We start from the raw sequence: 12,501 nt of genomic DNA on the forward strand, positions 1-12,501 counted from the left end.
CCCACATACTTATAAATGCTTGCATTCCTGCTGGGGGGTGGGGTGGTGGTGGGGAACCCCCAATACACTAAAAACTCCCGAACAGCGAGAGAACAGAAGTTTTCAGTGAATTTGGAGGTTCACTCTCCCAAATCCCCATCCAATGGGAGCGCGACCACTTACAAGTGTACTGGGGGGGATTCCACCCCCCAATCCTCCTCAAAACGCTCCTAGTAAGCTGTTAAACTGCTGGAAATGGTGGCACGCAATCTTCCTGTGCACAGTTGTCAGCCGTCATTGACCTGTGTGCTTTAGTTACGGAACTGCTTCACCATATCCTCTTTCAGTTCCTTCACTTATTTCATGAGGGATTCAACCTGCAGATGTCTTGCACATGGAACCTAGGATCACTCTCTCCATCTGGACACAAACACGATGTTTCCCAGCCATTGTCGAGTTGTAGGAGCTTTAGTGTCTTTTGAAAGAAAACCAGAGAATAAAAGACATATCAAAGTCCCTACCTTTGCCTCAGCTGTCCTGTAAGTCAAAAGAAGCAGCTAGCGTCTTTTTTTTTTTTTTTTTTTTTTGAGATCTAACCCCCTGTTCTGATTCTCTTTATGTAGTCCAGTCTGTTTCTTCAGTGTATGCAGTGGTTTAATTTAACTCTTCATACTTCAAAAATGTTTTATATATCTGATGTTGGTGTTTTATATATCTATCGTGCTACGTGCCATACTATCATGAAATACTAGATTAGCCATGCTTGAAATACTATGGGCTCCTTTTACTAAGCTGTGTTAGGGCATTAACGCATGGAGTAGCGCACCCTAGACGCTAATGCCAGCATTGAGCTGGTGTTAGTTCTAGCCACGTAGTGCGAGGATAGTGTGCACTAAAAACGCTAGCGCACCTTAGTAAAAGGAGCCCTATGTTTGCCATGCTATGTTTCGCTATACGATGCTCATCATGCTATAAGAACATAAGAATTGCCATTGCTGGGTCAGACTAGTGGTCCATTGTGCCCAGCAGTTCGCTCACGCGGCGGCCCTTAGATCAAAGACCAGTGCCCTGAGTCTAGCCTTACCTGCATACATTCTGGTTCAGCAGGAACTTGTCCAACTTTTTCTTGAATCCTTTGAGGGTGTTTTCCCCTATAAGAGCCTCCGGAAGAGCGTTCCAGTTTTCTACCACTCTCTGGGTGAAGAAAAACTTCCTTACGTTTGTACGAAATCTATCCCCTTTTAACTTGAGAGAGTGCCCTCTCGTTCTCTCTACCTTGGAGAGGGTGAACAACCTGTCTTTATCTACTAAGTTTATTCCCTTCATTATCTTGAATGTTTCAATCAAGTTCCCTCTGTCTCCTCTTTTCAAGGGAGAAGAGGCCCAGTTTCTCTAATCTCTCAGCGTAAGGCAACTCCTCCAGCCCCTTAACCATTTTAGTCGCTCTTCTCTGGACCCTTTCGAGTAGTGCTGTGTCCTTCTTCATGTCTCACCATACCATGTTTGCCATATTATGTTTCACCATGCTTTAACAATGTCCCGCCATTCCATGTCTGCCATCACTTTGTATAAATATACTTTATTATGTATGTAAACTTGTAACCCATTCTAAGCTTTTCTGGGAGAATGGGATATAAAACCGTATAAATAACTAAATAAAAATTTAGGGGCCTTTTTATTAAGGCGCGCTAATCGATTTTGCACATGCTAAAGATTAGCACGCTTTAAATGCTAAGGCACCCATAGAATATAATGGATACCTTAGCATGTGCTAATCTTTAGCGCGCACTAAATCGGTTAGCGTGCCTTAATAAAAGGACCCCTTAGTGTGTTTCCAGGTACCTAAGTTATTCCTACTAATACCCAGAATCAGGGCTGTGGAGTCGGTAAACAAAACCTTCCGACTCTAACTCCTTTATTTTTGGTATCTCCACTTCGACGCCAACTCCTTTATTTCTAGAGGAGTTTCCAAGGGTGGGGACAGGGACAAACTTTGTCCTAGTGTCATTCTCTAAGTGCCACTTTCACTAATATAAATATCATAAAAATATATTACATTTTAAATCATCAAAGAACTTGTTATCAAAATATATTCTAAAAATAAAACATATCCTGAAACAAAAGGGTTAATCAATTTATTATCACTCAAATAAGAGATGTAAGCATTACAATATTTGCATGACATACAATTTAACTCTATTAGGAGTTAGAGTTGGCACATTTTCATTGACCCCCGACTCCACAGCCCAAAAATTGCTTCCAACTCTGACTACAACTTCACAATAGAGAATGACATGGTCGCTGTTACCCGAGGCTAGCCATGGGTAGTCACAAGTAACCCACAGAAACAGGGAGAGAAAAGATAGTGGTCGGACGGAGACAAGGCCATTCACCACCCTGTGGAGCGGTGAATGGTCTTGTCTCCGCAGTAAAGTAAACATGGATCACACATTCCAGCAGCCCCCTCCCACCCGATTGCCACGTCCTGCCATCTTCTTTCTTCCCTCCCTTCACCTTATGTGCCAAATTTTAATTTTTCTTCTCCCAGCGGCACGCTTTCAACAAGTTGCGTGCATGCACAGCTGCTTGAGTTGTTGAATCTTCTCTGACGCAACTTCCTGTTTTCGGTTGGGTCAGAGGAGAAGATTCAACAACTCAAGCAGCCACGCACGACTTGTTGATAGCGTGCTGCTGCGAGAAGAAAAATTAAATTCGGCACATAAGGTGAGGGTAAGGGAGGGAGATGGTGGGATGCGGCGATTGGGAGGGAGGGGGCTGCTGGCATGTCAGAAAGAGATGCTGGGCCAAGGGGATGAAGAGGGAGACAAATATAAAGGGGAGATACATGGGGGGGGGAATTATGTGCATGGGGCATAGGGACAGAGACATAAAGGGGAGATACATGGGGGGGGAAATTATGTGCATGGGAGCATAGGGACAGAGACATAAAGGGGAGATACATGGGGATGGTATATGGACACGGGGGGGGGGGGCAATGCCAGATACAGAGGGGAGATATTAGAAATGGAGAAAATAGGAACACAGAAGTGAGATGGTTTGTGCGGATAGGATCAGATAGTTTGGGGGATAGGATGAGGACTGAGCCCACGGGGATGGGGCGAAGACGGGGACAAATTTTTCCCTGTGTCATTCTCTACTTCACAATCCTGCCCAGAATACTATCCAGATAGGACAGCGAGCCAGATAGGGCCAGATTCAGTATATTGTGTTGAAAAATAGGTGCCTAGAAAAATCATTGCTCACTACTTTATAAAGGGTGCTTCAGGATGAGTGGCCCTTATAGAATAGTACCTAGAGAGGATTCCCATGCCCAACTTTGTGCATAAGAGCTTATACCAGCTCAAACTTGGCATAAATCCCAGTGTGTAAGCAGGAATTCTATAACACTGCACAAATATTTAGAAAGTGCCCTGACCTGTCTAGGTTCCTCCCATTTCTACACCCCTTTTTGGGTTGCGCGTTAGGGAATTTTGGTACCCAGGCTTATAGAATAGTGTATAGCTAGACATGCATGCAATCCCTAATTGGTGTCAATTAAAATCAATATTGTTAACATCCAATTATTGATGTTAATTGGCTCATTAATCAATTAGGTTACATGCGCTTCTCTGGATCACACTCACAATTAGGCATGGATATGTGGACACCCTTTATAGAATCTGGAGGATATTTACCAGGTAACTTCTTGCTCCTCCTTGGACCATTTTGACACTGCCTGAATACTACTGAGGTGGCTTGCTCAGATTTTCAGCAGCAGTACCTGGTAAATCCCACTGACTATTGACCCCCTAACATTTTTATAACCACCTACAAATAAAAGCCCTATGTATAATGCAGCTCTAAGAAAGTAGCACTTATGTGGCCCTATATTTTCACCTTGTACAATTAAACTTCTCTTTCACTAAACTATCACTCCCCAACAATGTGTGGTTTCTCCTACAAGACTACTGTAGCATAGAAAGGGATTAACATTTTCCTTATGCCTAACCACATTGGTAGCCATTTAAGATGGCAAAGACCAGATTATTGGGCACAAAGATTTGTTCCTGCCAGCAGGAGTGAGGAGATTCACATCTGGGTGGCCCAGGGGCTCTGAGTGGATTTTCTTTGGTTAATGTCTGCTGAGCCTTTGGATGGATGGCTGTGAGGGCATGTGCTGTCCAATTCATCCTCCCAAGCATGAGGAAATGAGAGAACTAGGAATTGTCAAAGGGTAGGGAAAGGAGGTTGGTTCCAGTGTTCCAGTTGTAGAATTGAAGGTTTAAACCCCCTCAGTTAATAGCATTGTTGATTCCAAGATTATTCTGCTGATTCTGGATGGATCAGGTTCTATGTGTTATACTATTATAGAGTTCTATGACTACTAGAGCTCTACCCAGAACTTGGGAGATTGGTAATTATCAACCTACGAGGAACTACTGAAAAATTCTCAGTCCAACCAAGAAGAGAATGATGTGGAGCCATGAAACTTAAAAGTTATTCCATACTTTTTTTTGGCACTTTTCATTTCAGTGATATGAAACGAAACAAGATGTGCCAAGAAAAGTGTGGAATAACTTGTAAGTTTCATGGCTCCACATCATTCTCTTCTTGGTTGGTCTGAGAACACTTCAGTGGCCCCTTGAAGTGATGCCACAGATTGTGGGGATACAAGAGTCCAGGGATAGCTATCTCATTACAATCAGGTTATCACTGACTGATTAGGAAGCCGAGTTCAACAGTTGTCTTTGCATTATATCTTAATTTCAAGAGCTGATCTGGTGTGAGGGTGGGGATGGCTGATTGCTAAGCTGTATATGGTGTTTGTCATTTTAGAAATAATGTGTTAGTTGTTCTGTAGATTTAGAGATTTTGTGCAAGTGCCTATGTTATGGAGATGGAAAAAAGTTAGAATATGAAAGAATAAAATAATTAGATATAACTGGGGCACTTAGTAATGACATTCTTCCCATTCATAACACAACTGAAATATGAAATAGCTGTGCATATTTTCAAAATACGTTTCTGTTCCTGCCCCTTCCCCTCTAATTAGCTTGATATGAGCCAGTGTACGAAGAAGGATAAACAAATGCCCATCTAGCATGTCTTTTCATAGGTGCTGATTAACAAGGCTTCCTCTGTTATCTAATGAAATACTTTCCCACACAGACCAAGCCCCCTCTGCTTTCCATTACATGTGATTCCTTGATGGTGAATCACTTGCTAGAGATGATATTATCTTCTACATTTGGGAATGAGAATAATGAAGCCAGCTGAGATAGTGGTAAGAAATAAGGCAGGCTGGCTCTGCATGGGCGTAATGTAAAGTTTTGCAGATCAGGAAGGGTTTAAGAATACCTTATCTGTGAGAAAACGGTGAGCTGTAATAAAACATGGTGATACTTGTAATAAAACATGGTGATACGTTTCACGTTGCCTGGTTTCCATGCTACATAAATTGGTTATGACAACATTTATTATGTGAATTTCTGTATAGCAAGTACATCATTAAGCATTAGCAACACTTTTTCCTCTATTGGAACCCAGATAATAAGTGAAATTGGACAGGCACTAACAAATAGTAGGGAGGAAGGTTTATCTGTGTCCTTGCAGGTGAAAAACCGGCGATGTGTACAACATCTTTTCTTGGCCGCTATGAGTTCCCCGACTTTCCAGCTGCTGAAGCTTGTTACCAAATTAGGTCTGGCTGGAGGTGCAGTATATGTTGCTAAAGAGCAAGGGCTCTTAGGGACCAGTAGCCAGGCAGAAGCAGCCCTCCAAAGAGCCAAGGCAAGCTTGACACCAACAGTACAAGAATGGGCAGACAATATTGGCATACAGCTTCCGTCTATTCCCAAAGTTGAACTTCTCTTTGTGTGAATTCTGGAACTGGGGAGTAGACAAGACTGTGTCAGCGCTTGACTTAGCTCCAGCTAAGATTACTGAATACACCCAAGATGGCTGGAATTACTTGAAGGATCTTGTCAAGTGAAGATCTAGTGCTCAAGTACTGGTTTAATGTAAAGAAAACACCATCCATCTTGGGCTACATTGACACTGATAGTGTATAGAATAAACAGGATTTTTCAGCTGCTCCAAAAAAAAAAACCCCAAAACTTGATACTACAATTTTCCAGATCTCCTTTAGATTTCAACAGAGCTGAACTGTTCTATAAGAAATTAAAAAGATGCATTTCCTATATATATTGATTAGTAATCAGGCAGGTTCACAATCTAATTATGGTACCTGGGATAATGGAGGATTAAGTGATTTGCTCAAGGTCATAAGGAGCAACTCTGGGATTGAACCCACAACCTCATGGTGTTGAGGCAGCAGCTTTAACCACTAGGTCACTCCTCCACCAAAATTGTCAGGTAGAGAAAAGCACAGACAAAAAATGTTTGGCTCATTTTTAGGATTTTCTGAATTTTTCCACCAAAATCGCCTGGTGCTAACATAGCCGGAGTTTAGGCAGCTCATGCGCATATCACAGAGATATGTGCAAAATTTATAGAACACAATAATTTATGCGTACTTCAGGGCACAAATAGGCACCCACAATTATAATTGTCATTGACTTGGTATAACTGTTGATTCCTAACCATAGCAAACAACACCCCAAAAAATCCAACAGACCCTGCAGTACACCAGGCAACAAGCAAAAAACAAACTGCAGGCTGATATGTACAAGATGCAGGCAATGTTTATTATACCAAATATTTAATGCAGTTAATGATACCACCTTATTACAAACCAAGGGACCCAACATGGTCCGTGTTTCGGAGAACAAGCCTTCTTCAGGGGTCCATGGTGGCTAAGGTATAAAATGAACCGCAATAAAAAGGTGTAAAACAAACGCCTGTGTAGATTAGATTCTCAAACTGAGTGTGCGATGCAACAACAGTCCTAACCATAGACACAACAATAGAAACAGGACAGCCGATAAAGGCCAAATGGCCCATCCGCAGCATCCACTATCTCCTACTCTCCCTATGTGGTTACAATCAAAGAGGTTTACATATTTTAGATGGAGTATTCTTTTAATGGGATCTGGCACCAGGATGCTATTATAGACATGGCTTTGGGGCACCTTAATTCTAAATGATTTGCTTGCCATTTTCCAAACAGCAAACCCATGAATTTCATAGTTAAACCACAGCATAGCCACCACATGTTGCAACACTTTCATAAAGCCTTCTGGCAACTTGTAAATGACACACCATCAAATAGACTGAAATACAAAGAACTGGTGGTTGACTGATTTCGACTTCTGGCCATACAAAGTTTGATAAGATAAACCTAGTCCATATGTAGTCCCCTCGCCCAGTTTCCTACAGGGGAATCGGTCTTACAAGCTTTTTTGGGAACTTTTTACTAAGAGGCTTTAAACCCTGATATGGTTAACATGCTAAAAACACACTACCACAAAATGCATTCGCAACTTAAGAATTGCCATACTGGGACAGACTGAAGGTCCATCAAACCAATCGGTGCCAATAGTTGGCAATTAACACCTAAAAATTGATGCTAATTTGCCCCTGTTCTCTGTCCCATCCAAGAGTTTTTGGACTCTTTGATGGGACAGAGAACAGGGGTTTTTGGACTCTTTATCCATTTTTGCTCAACTTTTTGTCACAGAGAGCAGAGCACTATATAACTCCTGTCTCATGCTTTTTATGTACCCTCTATGCCCCTGATGGTAGCGTGCATTCAGTTCATTTGCATGCCTTAAAAAAATAAATAGTCCATGCAAAATCGATGTAACATGCATTAATCAACAAATTAGTGCATCTAATCAATTTGAGAATGTTCCAATGTGTGTTAACATTTCTTGAAATCAGTTCATTACAATCATAGTTCAGCCTTTGCTTGAAAAATCACAAAACTTTATTAATAGCAGTAGCTTATTTGCAGATTTTTGTATTGTCATTAAAACAACAGCAACAATGAAAACCCTCTGAGAGAGCCACTACTATTTATCATTTCCATAGCGCTGAAAGGCATACACAGCATTGTACATTTAACATTCAATAGACGATCCCTGCTCAGAAGAGCTTACAATCTAATTCGGACAGACAGACAGGACATCTCAGGGTTGGGGAGAGAGAGTCTGGTAGAAGGAATGATACAATGGGTATAGATATCTGACAGTGGGTGGGAGTTAAGAGTTGAAATCAGCTTCAAAAAAGTGGACTTTTAGTTTGCTAGAGACGGAGCGTGACGTATTGATTCTGACAGCTTGTTCCAAGCATATGGCGCGGTTTCAAGTAAATGTTAAATAAAGGAAGCTATCTCAATCCTTGTGGTACTCTATTTGTAATCACTTGCCAATCGAATGTCATCTTCCCATTGCTCCTGCTGCCTACGCCTTTTCAAAAATGGGAAAAAATTACATTACATTACATTAGAGATTTCTTTTCCACCATTATCTTGCGGTTCAAGGCGGATTACAAAAGAGATTTAAAAGGTGGATTACAAAAGAAGATCTCTGGTCATTTCCAGAGCGAGTGAAGGTTGATTCAGGGGGGGGGGGGTCATGAAGAAGATGGGAGGAAGGAAGGTATTCGTAGTGTTAAGACTTTTTCAGGGATTTCTTGAAGAGTATCGTCTTTATTTCTTTTCTCAACGTTTTGTAGTCTGGGGTTGTTATCAGTAGATTGGAGATTTGATTATCTAGTTTTGCTGCTTGAGTGGCTAGGAGGCCGTCATATAGTTTTTTTCGTTTAACTTCTTTGATTGGAGGGTGTGTGAATGGGGTGTGAATTTTTCTATGCCTGGTTGAGGTAGTTTGGATGAGGCAGTTGTTCAGGTAGGTTGGGCTGTCTCCGTTTATAGTTTTGAATAGTATACAGTAGAATTTAAATAGTATTATTTCTGGAATTGGAAGCCAGTGTGAGTTGAGGTATGCCTCTGTAATGTGGTCGTGTTTCCTCAATGAGTAGATGAGTTACATAATCAGTTACCTTAAAATTCAAGTGTCATATCAGCAAGCCATGGTTTGAGAAGAGAGCGTCTTTAAAGACACGTCAATAACAAACATAGCTCTTTTGAAATGAAGCTCAGTTCTTTAGTCATGAAGGAAGACTGTTTCCTGAAGAAGATTCCATGGAAGTGAAACAGAATCTCTGTTGAACCTGCAATCTTCATTTACGGCTAAGTGCTTGTAGTAATATAGTGTGTGGAGGCAGAAATATAATTTGAATAAGCAAATAAATGGGGGGAGGGGGTTTCAAGACTAATGATAGCTCACACTAGAATGCACTAGTTCATTCTAATGTGCAGCCCCCATGAACACTTGAAGACTTTTCCCACCCACAATAGAAATCTTTAAAGATAACGCAACAAGTGAATTAATTTTGTATGGGGCTAGTTCTTTCAGCCTAAATTCAATAGATGATTTTGGATTACTGTTAGAGGATGACACGGGGACAAGTTCTATCCCTGTTTCATCCCTGTAAATTCTGTCCTCCTCTGCACAAGCCTGAAACTCTAAGGACAGAGCTTGCAGGGATGGGATAGGGACAGAATTCACGGGAACGAGATGGGGATGGAGAAAGATCCTACGGAGATAGGGACAAATTTGACCCCGTGTCATTCTCTGTTTAAGGTATAGAACACTGAAGGTACATCAAGGGCCACCAACACATGACTCTCCAGAGTCTTAAATCCAGGTAATCTTCACCTAATGCAAGAACTACAAGTAAAATCCAAGTGGGGAAATACATTCCAGGATAATGTGGGATGGATGGGCCGAGTTTTTCAGTGGCCACAGGAGGATGCCGTATTGCAAGAGATAAGCTTTTGGATGTGGTATTATTAAAGAAAGGTTTGGAAAAGTGAGAGATGGAGTTGCTTTCCTACTGCCTGACATCTAGAACAGAGAAGTTTCAGTATTGTTTGAAGCATCTGGATGTTTATGGATTGTTTTCCATGACTGTTTCCTACATTATCTACCTTGCTATGAAGTCAAGGTGAAAGGTTCTTCATGGGTAGGTGTTGAAGAATAATTCCCCCCCCCCCAACATACACACACATTTCTAACCTCCTCAAAAAGAACCCTTAAGCCTGCGCATGACATAACAAAGCAGCCACAATCTTCAGTGTATAGCTTGGCACAGAAATTAGAACTTAGATAAGCGCAGCCACATCAGTGTTTGCAAAATATTGTCGTATTCATAAAATATCTCTGCCCTAATTTCCATTTAGATGCTGCGCAGTATTTTAATCAACAAATTCACATGTGCATCCAAGACCTTTAAAGTCTGTGTAACTTAGTGGGATATGGCATTGTAAAGCTTTTATATGTCTCCGATATCTCCCTAATCGGTTTAATGTGCACACTCAATGAAATTAGCAAAGTATCAATTATTAAATTGTTACTTCATGTCCACAAAGCATCTGTAATGCAAAATGTGTTTTGCATTCCACTCCTAAAACATACAGAGAGAACAAAGGCCACCATTTATGTGCAGGATTTGAAACAGAATGTTTTGTAAGCACCAACGGTTTTAGCAGTAATACTCCAGCTTCTTTCAAGCAGATCGTTTCTTTAGTGTTTAGCCTTATACTGAAATGGGCTCTTCCTTAGTATGTGAGTATTTAAATTTGCATCTGGTGCTAAGTAGGGGTGGGTTTTTTTTTTCTGTTTGCCCATATTTTCTAAGTTCCACTTCTTTCAGGGGAAGACTAAACCGGCCATCTGTTGCATGGAAAGGATGCTCTGAGGAAAAGAGGGTCTCGGCACTCCATGACCCCCTGCATTCAGAAGACGCCTGATGTTTAGTCTATGCGAGTTTTGGCTTATAGCTAGGAGTATTTTAAAAGTTTTTAAATACTTCCAAGAACTTCATTTCACTTGTTGACATACTAACTTTTTGTTTAAAGATTTAAAGCATTGTTTACAAGGGGGTGCCGAAAAGTTCTCAGCCCAACCAAGAAGAGAATGATGTGGATATGGTTCAATCAGTGATCTGAAACAATGTCAAAACATAGAATTTTGTTTCTGAAAATTGTCACTTAATGAAATAAGATGACACTCTTTTCAGCTACAGTGGCAAAATAATGCTCAGAATTTAGGAAGTTGGTTGGTTGGGCTGAGAACTGTTCAGCACCCCCTCATATGTAATAAAAGTGAGCCAAGTATAGAACAATCAAACCATTGTGACATCACTGATGAGGTTTACTCTTATTGGTGGAATGAGGCATTACAACATCACAACCTCAGCTCTGGTTACCAGTGACTGAGTGGGTGCTGACAAGTTCTCAGCCCAGCCAAGAACAGAATGATGTGGAAACGGTTCAATCAATGATTTGAAACAATGTCAAAACATAGAATTTTGTTTCTGCAAATTGGCACTTAATGAAAAAAGATAACACTCTTTTCAGCTACAGTGGCAAAATAATACTCAGAATTTAGGAAGTTGGTTGTTTGGGCTGAGAACTGTTCAGCACTCCCTTGTAAAACCAATTTATGTGCCCCATGCTTACTAATGTAGGGGCATATTCTGTAAAGGACAACTAGAAGTTAGGCATCATTTAGACGTCCAGCAGCGGAAAACTCAGCACGATTCTATTATGCATAAATAGAGAATAGTGCTCAGCGGCGCTCAGCGAATGTAAGCGCATCTACAGTATATAGTTAGGCATGCTTTATAAAATCGCCTTTTAGGCGTCGCATAGATGTCTTCACAACGTGTATAATGTTATCGCATTTTTGCATTATGACATCATTAGAATGCCAATTTTATGCTGTTTTTATACATTAAAATTGTAAAATGGCTAGACTCTAGTGCCATACGCCCAAATTGGACTTAGATGCATGTTTTGATTATGCCCATCCACGGGTTTAGATAGAGAATATGTACATGATATTGATTGAGAATTTACTTTCTTTGAAGAGTTTACAACAGTAACAAACCTCTACTTTACTGGGGCAGCACATGGATGGATTTTGTGTGAAGAAATAGAATACTGTTACAAAGTTTTTTAAATTAAATTGGTCATTGTGTGGAACATTTGCTTAATTTTGAATAAATTTGCATATTCTGCAATATAAATTTATTTGCATTATGAAATTGAAGTAGTTTTCCAGTTTACCTTTGTATCTTATATTTTGCTCCTATTCTTTAGTAATCCCATCTTAACTGGAATCAGAACAGGGATTTGTTGCAATAAGTCTTCATTCCGACTAGCCAGAGTTTTCCCTGCACTAACATACCTAGTCTAGTTATTTCAAGAAAAATCTCAGACCAGGAGCTGTGGACCAGGGCTCCTTGAAAGGACCATGACTTCTACCCTCTTGGCCTCAGAGAGCAGAAGACTCAACTTTGGTATCAAATCTGAAACCTTCCACAAAACCCTTTTGATACATTACAATTTCTACATTTTACAATTCTGGAGACCACACCTTCAAAAAGATATAAACAGGTTAGAGTCAGTCCATAGGAAAGCTATTATAATGGTTGGTGGTCTTCGACATAAGGCATAAGGGGACAAACTTAAAGATCTCAATATGTATACTT

The 12,501-nt window shown here is 40.6% G+C and overlaps 1 protein-coding gene and 1 pseudogene across 1 annotated transcript in view; both read left to right on the forward strand.

The window, feature by feature from the left end:
- MID1 (midline 1) overlaps nt 1-12,501 on the forward strand; it is a 505,597-nt gene that overhangs the window by 38,091 nt on the left and 455,005 nt on the right. The gene's annotated exons all lie outside the window — the stretch shown is intronic.
- Nucleotides 5,635-5,971, forward strand: LOC117362520 (annotated as a pseudogene).

Source organism: Geotrypetes seraphini, chromosome 6 (genome assembly GCF_902459505.1).
Source record: "Geotrypetes seraphini chromosome 6, aGeoSer1.1, whole genome shotgun sequence".
Lineage (NCBI taxonomy): Eukaryota > Metazoa > Chordata > Amphibia > Gymnophiona > Dermophiidae > Geotrypetes > Geotrypetes seraphini.